This window comes from Typopeltis vanoorti, chromosome 15, assembly GCF_054136105.1.
Source record: "Typopeltis vanoorti isolate ZY-2024b chromosome 15, IOZ_Tvanoo_1.0, whole genome shotgun sequence".
Classification (NCBI taxonomy): Eukaryota; Metazoa; Arthropoda; class Arachnida; order Uropygi; family Thelyphonidae; genus Typopeltis; species Typopeltis vanoorti.
Window position 1 is genome coordinate 10,977,277 of NC_143563.1, and position 9,753 is coordinate 10,987,029.

At 36.9% G+C, this 9,753-nt stretch overlaps 1 long non-coding RNA gene across 1 annotated transcript; it reads right to left on the minus strand.

Annotated features, from left to right (window-relative positions):
* Positions 1–1,949: 1,949 nt before the first annotated feature.
* Positions 1,950–9,468, minus strand: LOC150098381 (uncharacterized). The gene is made up of 2 exons (XR_016549440.1): positions 9,433–9,468; positions 1,950–2,302 (listed from the first exon to the last, which is right to left on the minus strand). It is a non-coding gene; the product is annotated as an uncharacterized LOC150098381 (long non-coding RNA).
* Positions 9,469–9,753: the final 285 nt, after the last annotated feature.

Below are 9,753 nucleotides of genomic sequence, written 5' to 3' on the forward strand. Positions count from 1 at the left end.
TGACTTATTTGCTAGGAACTTTTGATATGCTTTCTTCTCCTTCACTGCCTCTTTAACTTCCTGTGTCCACCAGGGATTTCCAATTTTTTTATCCTTGCAGATAACCTCACCACATGCCTCTCTGGCAGAATCAATGTTTTCTTCAGAGTTTGCCACTGAATCTCCAAGGTTTGACTCCTGTTCTCAAACTCATTTTTTTTTCAATAATCTTTCTGTATTTACAGTTCACATCTGAGAGCAGCTCAACTTTTATTCACTATAAAACTTTATGTTATTCTTTTCAATATGAAATTCAATTTTATCCTGCTCAAGACTAAATAGTGATCACTTCCAATTTCAAATCCTCTGTACAGTCTGGTGTCCTGCACCAGGGAGAAAACATCACTATCAACAATAACATAGTCAACGAGACTTTTCTTATTCCTAGCCTCTTCTCTCCATGTGAATGTGCACATTTTCATGTTGGAACATGGTGTTAGTAATACCCAGTCGTCCTGAGCAGAAATCCAACAGATATTTGCCATTATTATTAGCTTTGCTCTTTTCTCCAAATTTTCCCAAAATATTTTTGTATGTCTCAATCATTTCCTACTCTGCTATTTAGATCCCCAACAAGGACCAACTTTTCATTTTTCATTGTCAGTTGCTTTTTCTAAAGCCTCAAAAAATTCCTCAACTTTCTACTTTAGTAGAACCTTCTGTGGAACCATAGGCACAAATAAGTGCCACTGTCCAGTTCCCCATTGATATTTGCCCACATTACTCGATTGACTGCCAATCAAGATTAGCCTCTTATTTTGTGTTGAATACTATGGCTACTCCTTTTCCTTGATTGTCATTGCCTGAATGAATTTTGTATTTATTGCTCAGAAGGATCTTGCCAGTGTTGGTCTTTTTTTGTTTCAGTCACCTATTATGTTGATCTGGTAGTTATCTAATTCCTCAGCTAGTTCCATGAAATTTTGTCATGTTGTACCACCATTTTTTTTATTTTTTTATTTTGGTGATCACAGCTGATCACTAGCTTCTTTAAATGTGTGAAATAAACTGGTTGCAATAAAATTTTGCCACCCTGCAAAGAATCCCCTCTATGGATAGAGCAAGTTGTGAAGGGCCCACCCTGCATGGGAATGACAATCCATGCACAGGTACTTCTGCAGCACAAAAAAGATTTACAGTACAATACCTGTTGGCATACCAATGATAAATGAAGCTGCAAATCTCAGAAGGTAACTTTGGGTTGGCATTACATGCAGTTTTGCATAGCCCATACCCAGCAAGTGGTATAGGCTATGCAAATGGACAGCTGTTCAAGTGAAAGTCAGCCTCAGCACATGGAGATAGTGGAACTCTATTCAGATAGTACAGCTTTGAAAGCAGAGCTACACAATGCAAGTTTCCTGGATGATGCCCACAATTCCTTAAACATCCATTTTGATCATGTACTAATAAAAATTTTATGTCCCAATCAATGATAAGCATTTGTCCAATATCATTACATTCATCTACATACTTCATATGCCAAAATAAATGCTACCTGCAAAAATAAGATAGTTCAGCCATGCCACCCCCCCAACTTTTACATGAAAGAGTGAGCAACAAGCTCTAGATTCAGCAAATCCAAGCAACATGTGATATTTTCACCATTGGCTCCATGGCTATAAAACAAATACATTCCTGTCACCCTTGAACAGAGCCCTAACAATTTGCTCCAGTCAGCAGGCATTGAACAAAGAAATTATTAGCCAAAATTTTTTTTACAAAAAATGGTTGAAATTCAAAAGATCCTCCACAATACTATTAAAAGCAGAAAAAGATTCCAAGCATCTGGAGGACCCATCAGTATAACATCCAGAACATGGCAAAACCCCAACAAGAAAATAAGGTTGAGATGTTTAATCTAGTTATACTAGACATTTTTTTTTATATCTATGAGTATATTTGTATAATTTATATATATTTTTAATTAAAACTTTTTTTTTTTAGAATAAGCTAGGGCAAATGATTAACAAAGCATTCAAATTTATCTGGTGTAATGTAGCCCCAATAGAGGTTGAAACATCAAGGGTTATTTTCTCAATTAGAAATAATTCTTGCATGTCTCCATAAATTCTTCACTAGTCAAGTTTCTCCCTTTCTGCAGAGCTGAAAACCTTTCATTGACTGAGTGTGCCAAGTGCTATGGCAGAAATCATAACATGCAATTTACATTTCACACATGAAAACAGATCATCCAACACCAATTCTTGTTAGGAAGACTTCTCCAGTAGAAAATGAGAATGCAGCTGCCTGCATCTGGGGTCTGAAAAAGAAAAAATATCTTAATCAGTCAATTTGTCATTAAAACTGTCATAATATATTTAATATTGTAAAGCCTTAAGGTTAGCAAAAAAGGCTAGTTTGTAAGCAATGCACACTGAGTTGCCAAGTAAAACAGAATGTAAGTGTTGTATAATCAGGGAAGTACTTTGTGGTTGGATAAAAGTATTTCAAAATCTTGTTTCCTGGGTGCAAAAATCCACACCATCCAGATCCAAAAAAGGTAATGATTGCCTTGGTTGGCAACAATGATTTGAGAGGCAAAAAGTATTCTATGAGGGGGGATGTAAAGGAGTTGTTAGAAGACGCAAAACTGAAGAGCAAGAAGATGAAGACTGTAAGGAGGGCATTGATAGCCAATAATCTATATAGATTATGCAAAAGAAATGTAGAATTTGTGAATCTGTGGCCTGTTTGACAGGATTTGTATAATGAAGATGGATAGTATCTGAATGGTTTTGGTGTTGTCTAGAGAGCTTTGTTCACCAAGCATGCTGACTATTCAGGGAAACTTAAGCAATTAGGGTGGAAGCAAGTGAATATGTGAAGCCAACCTATAAAGCAAGTGAGAGGAATCTAGTCTCCCAAGCAAAAATGTTGAATAGGGTAGTCAACCCAGAAAGTAAAGAGGTTGATGAATAAAGGGATGTTGCTGTTTTTATATAGTAATGCTAGAAGTATCAGGAACAAGAGGGATGAGATTTTGGTATCAATTAGTGCAACCTCAAAGGTTAGGCATGTTAAGGATTTAATATTTTCAGGGAAGATAGGATGAGGGGAAAAGTACTGTTAGCAGATGAATTGCAACCAAAATAGGAAACAAGTAGGAGAAAAAGGGTGACTGTTCATTTAAAGCAATCTGGTATAAGATTAAGACCAATAAGACAAAATATACAGTTGGCTGCTGTTACAGGCCAGGGAATTCCATATCTGGAAGGCATGCAGCCTTAAATTAGTATAATGAGTACAGTTCAAGTGATTATTATGAAAGAAAGATCACTAGGTAGAAAGGAAATAATTTATACACCTGAGAGATAATTACTTAAAGCAGCAAGTGAGGGGAATAGGGGTGGGAGAGTATTGGACTTGGGTCATAAGATCAGAACATTGTCTACAATTGGTGAAAGTGACCAAGCAGTCTTGACTTTGGAAATTGTAAAACATGATCTATCAAGGGTATTTGTGGAAATACAAAGCAGGTAATAACATGCTTAGGAAGAAGCTTAAATCTGTACCATGGCATAAAACACTGCAGGATAAGCATGTTAGTAATGCATGGGATATAGTTAAGGATCATCTAAAGGAAACAGTATTAAATTGTATACCTCAGGAAAGGAGGGATAATCAAGTAGGAATTAGATGGATGAGTAATATCATTAAGCATGAGCTGCAGAAGAAAATGCTGTTGAAGTATATAAAGATTAAGATGACCAGCATGGCAATGCAAAAGCAGATTAAGAATTTAGCTGACCAGGCCAAAGGAAATCCCAAGGAGTTCTTTCATTATGTGGCAACTTTAATTAGCGATGGTCACGAGGAGACTGAAGCAGATAAAATAGTTGAGTTACTGAGTGACTGCTCTGCAAGTATATTTCTAGTGAGGCTACTGCTTTAACCTATGTAACACTAATGTGGGAACAGAGATGGATGGAATTGGAGGTTCTTACAATATTGCAGAATCTCTATGTAAATACAGCTATGGGATTAGATGGGATATAAGGCCTAGGGTTTTGGAAGAATGTGCAAGAGAACTAGCAATGCCTTTGACTAAGCTGTTAAATTTAACTCTCAGCTCTGACATTCCAAGGGAGTGGAAAGAGCAAAATTATTCCTTTACATAAAGGGAAGGGTTCTAAGACTATAGTCTATTATAGACCAATCAGTATCTCCAGCATGGCAGTAAAATTATTAGAAAAATTAGTAAAAGAGAATTCAAGAATGGGTAGATAAGAATGATAAGGGTCAACATGGATACGAAGGATCAGTCATGCCTTGGTAAGAGGCGAGTTGGATGAAAGAAATGGCTACATGATTTTGCAGAATGCCGCATGAAACACTTATGCAAATTAGAGCAAATGGGGGATGGATATGACACTGGTTAAGTAGATAAAAGAGTGGCTGCTAGATTACTACTTCTACTAGACTTCCTAGCACCACTTTTTCTGCTGTCTAGCAGCAGAAAGTGGTACTAGGAAGGGCAGAATCAAGGCAAAAGCAGGTGACTAGTGGTGTACCACAAGGTTTAGTGCTGGGAGCATTGCTGTTTGATTTATAAGAAAAAACCTGAAAAGAAATATTCAGTTTGCTGCTGATGCAAAATTAGGTAGAGTAATAGTTAATCAAAAGTGATGTGGAGAGCTTAAGACAATTTAAACAGGCTACCAGTTTGGGCAAAAGATAATGGTGTCAATTTAATGTTGAGAAATGTAAAGTTATGCATTTTGGGATAAATAAGCTGTGTATCACACTGCACTTGAGGAAATAGATGAAGCTAGAGATTTAGGGGTGGTGGTGGTAGACACTTAAGTTTAGAGGATATTGCCTAATGAAGAACAACAATTAGATAAGTTTTAATTCTTTATAAGGCCTTGATATGCCCACATCTGGATTACTGTGCTCAAAGTTGGACCCCCTGGGTTTCTTGGTGATGTGGAAGAAGAAGAGGATTTAGAAGCAAGTACCAAGATAGTGTTGTGGCCTGTAGAATGTGCTCTATGAGGATAGAGCAAGGTTTGTGGCTTGTAGGAGAAAGAGGATGACAAACTAAGCAGCTTAAAGGATTTTATATGACAGATGCAAGGGAAATGTCTTGGCATCTGGCTAGAGGGACCAGAAAAAGGAGATTGAATAAATGTATGGTCAGTGAGGGCGAGGACTATATTTTTTTGCTTTGAGAGTGGAACTGGTTGCCAATCAGTTGTGCTTTTTCTGTTAATGGGTTTAAGGAAAGGTATGATAGATTGAATCTGACTCCATAGATGTGCCCATATAATAATATGGAAGCTAACTATATCTACTAGGCACTGAATTAGAAACTTATTTTCATATAGGCATGAAACTGACAGTTACTTTGGCAAGTAAGCTGCAGCAGTTTGTCCATAATAGCTTATACATTAATCTTGTTCCTAACAGCCCATTTAGGGAGTTGACTATCAGACAAGCAACATAGGTTGACATGTTGCTCATTCAACTAGGTTGAGCTGTTTTCCAAAGTGGCTCCAATAATTCCTTTACTGAACTCAAAAAAAAATCCTGTTTTCCCCCATTGTGATGAACACTAGATTAGTGACCAGCAGCATTGACCTCTTGCCTACACACAGCACTGTTATAGGTCAAGTAGCTTATCACATGTGGATCAGAAATTAGATTAGATAGTATTAGATTAGGATCCTTTTAAAACATTCAAAAAAAGAAAATTGCTAAATTCTATTGGTTTCACAACCAATTAGCCAAAACTGAACTAATGTACAACAGGGAGCGCGTTCCCAGTGCATGGTTCTGCACCACAAACATAGCACCTGTCATTTAATTTCTGCATACACTGGCAACCAATGACACAAACATACAATGCACACTGGTAATCTGTATGCACAAGTTTAGTACAACGGGAAGGGTTAGTTTCTAATGCACTTTTCAAAACAAAAAACATCCTGAAAGTGCAAAAAAATCAGCTTAAGAGTGACAGGATCTAGAGGTACAATCCCCTCAAAACACTAATGGCAATCTAAACAAATTTAAACGTAGACTTACAATAACCTATTGTTTATACAACCTTCAACTGACAAACTTCTTTATAGAGAATGTAATAGTATTTCAATTCTCTGAATTCTCCATTTGAAGGTCAGATATAATACTTTAAGTAGCATAACTTATTCTTGAGCCAACTGCAGGAAGTTTAATAACATTGAAAAGGTAAATTGCAGAGTACCTTTTCCATGCCTATCTTAGGATAAATCTATTCTAAATTTAAGCTACAATAACATTGCTATACAGAAATCCTCAAATTTCACATCCAATAACACAAGGCACACTACTAAATCATAATAAAACTATACCCAGCTCCTGGCATTCTTCTAAAGAACTGCCCTATTCATTTTAGTTATTAACTAGATTTATGGACTTATTTGAAATCCCTTAAATGTCTGATCCAGTTTAGCAATTTAAGAATAGGTACCCAAGTTGAACTTGGCAACAAATTTTTTTAAGTATTTATCAAACAATGTGTTATGCTACAAGTGCTAAATATGTAACAATAGAACAGGCTTAAATTATTTCAACCACTAATCTTACTACTTATCCTCTTTGTGCTTCATGGCACAAAGCACAAGGCCTGTTTCTTCCAAATTCGTGACACCTCCAAGGACTCCTTGGAGGTGTCATGAATAATAATACCTGCCTTGAGCTACCAATTCAGCTGTCAGCCATTTTTTCCTTTTATCATTCTGCACAATTTAGTACTCCCCTTTCAATCTCATTCTCTAGTGGGACACCAACCATTCACAACCTTTTTTAATGTCACATGGGAAGATTTAAGAGACATCCCCATCATATGAGCAAAAGGATCTATATAAGATGGATGGCTTGCATTTGAATGGATTCAGTGTAAGGAGACTTGAAAGTGTTGAATAAAGTGGATGTGCAGAATCAGGGAAACTAGATTTATTAAGGGGGGAGAGTAGATATGCAAACCATATGGAGGCAGTTGAGTGTATAAACGAGTATGATATGCCCAAGCAAATAAGGACAACAAATCAGAATGGGATAGTATCTAGATATAGCTAGTGGGATTGAATGCGATGGATATAGTGTGTTCAGTAATGACAGGGAGAATAAAATGGGGAGAGGAGTATTGTTGATGATAGCTGATGAGCTCCAGCCAAGGAGAATAAAAGCTGAATTGCAGGATGGAGAAAAGCGCACATTTGAGGCCATTTGATGCAAGATTATAGCTAGCAGAACAAAATATACAATTGGGTGCAGCTATAGACCAGGTGATGGAAAATATCATGGAGACAGTATGCACAAGCAAATAGAAGAAATGAGTGGAAGGAGGGTAATTATTATGGGAGATTTCAACTATGGTCGCATTGATTGGAAGGAGGAGAGGACACCCGGGGAAGAAGGAATTTGATTTTATGCGGTTATTAAGGGATAACTATCTGCGACAGCATGTAATGGAAAACTCTAGGGGTTAGAGAGTACGTCACCCAGTAATTACATCTGAGGATTTGGCTGTAACAAATATGACCACATTGCCACCAACTGGTGAGAGTGATCATAGGGTCTTGACTTGGGAGGTGGCTAAAAGTGTGGAATTTACAATTAAGAGAGGGTACATGTGAATTATCAGGCTGGTAAGTATGACAAGCTTAGGAGTTTGATTAGTTCAGTGCCATGGCATGTACAACTGCAAGGGCTAGATGTTGATAGTGCATGTGAGGCAGTTAAGTGTTTGCATGAGGCAATGGCTGACTGTATACCTAGAGTCCAAATAATAAATCAAGTAGGGGTTAAATAGATGAATAACACCATTAAGCTTGAGATGCAAAAAAAGAAACTATGGAGGGAATTTAAGGAGAAAGGTGACCAGCAGGCACATGAACGGTATAAAGCACAGGCCAGAAGGGTAACGAGTGTGGTAAGAAAAGCAAAAAAGGATTATGAAAGAACATTGGCCATGCAGGCTAAAGAGAATCCTAAACAGAAATGTATATGGCAGAATGATTTTAAAGAATGCCGATGGTAAGGAGATAACCGAATCAGTTGATATAGTTGAGTTACTGAGTGAGCACTTTGCAAGAATATATCATCCGGGTGGTGACATTGTAGAAATAATGAACCAATAGATTATACAGGAATTGTGGTGAATGAAGTGGAGGTGAATAGTCTATTGTATAACCTCAATGTCAATACATCTATGGGATTATATGCTATACCAGCACGTGTCATACGTGAAGCAGCTAAAGAATTGTCAGTTCCCTTGACCATTGTTTAATTTGAGTCCCGGGTCTAGGTTAGTCTTGAGGGGGGGTGGAAAGAGGGGAAAATAGTTCCTATGTATAAAGGAGGTTCCAAAATTGCTGTTGTAAATTACCGACAGATTAGCTGAGAGAAACTAGTCAAGAGAAGAATACAGGATTGGACAGATGAAAATATGGGATATTGTATGAGGGACAACATGGTTTTATAGAGGATAGATCATGCCTCAGTAACTTGCTCACGTTTTATATCACAGTGATGGCTGAACTGGATTAGGGTAATGGGTTTACAGCAATTCTACTGGACCTTGGTAAGGCCTTTGACAGGATACCACATAGAATTCTAATCAGTAAACTGAAGTACATTTAGTGGATATAGGGTTGGTGAGATGGATAGGTGGGTGGTTGGAGATATATCGAAGAATAGTTTATTTAGAGGTAGACTCCAAAAAAAGGTCTGTGACTAGTGGCATGTGGCAGGGTTCTATTCTATGACTACTTTTAAATAGGAAGTTGTACCTGTCAGTGTTATACCCAAAAGTTTGATTTCATAAAAAAAAAATCTGTCCTTATATCTGAAGTAACTTCTCAATTTGGCTACTCATATTGAGTGTCTTCATTAAGGATATTTTTTGGCCCTGGTAAGGCCTCTTCCATCCCCAAGTCATTAAGCCAATTCTCTTGATGTACACCTAAAGATTAATGTTTATAGGAAAATGATTGGTAGACTAGACAATACAACTTAAATAGTACGTGAAAAGTTTATACTAAGAAATTTTATACCTGAAGATTTACCTAGTCACAATACATGACTATTTTCTGTTTATTCACATAAGAACTCCAAGGAATCTGGAGTGCAGTTCACGACGCGTGCACATAGCTACAATATTACCTATTTCAAAACAACGATGAAAGATGAATTCAGCTTATGTTAAATGTTTTTCAATAGCCAAGCAAACCATTCTCATAAATGCAATATATTCTAATAACTTCATTTCCCAGAACCTTATTTTACACTATTTAAACATGCAGTAATATTCCCGAAACCGAAAGGGTAATCTTTTACTAAACCACGATGTCAATAAATTAGCAGTAGAAAATATTTGTTTATGCATTTTTTAGGAAACGCTCTTACCTAATTCTTGACTTACAACGACAAGCCCTATCGTCTACACAAAGAAATGACAAACACGGTTGAGTCACGTTATTTAAGTACTAAATACCGCCACCTACAAGTATAGTAAATGAGAAAAAAACTCACTGAATAAAATTTTTTGACAAACTGTTCTTGAAGCCAACTATCATAACAACAATAACCACCCATTCACACTATAACATTACATTTCATTACTTTCAGCTTTAAAAAGAAATAAAAAAGTAACTGAAAATGAAGATACACCTGGGATCACCCAGTAAGAAATTCCTAAGGTGTCTTCCAGGGAATACTTTGCAAGAG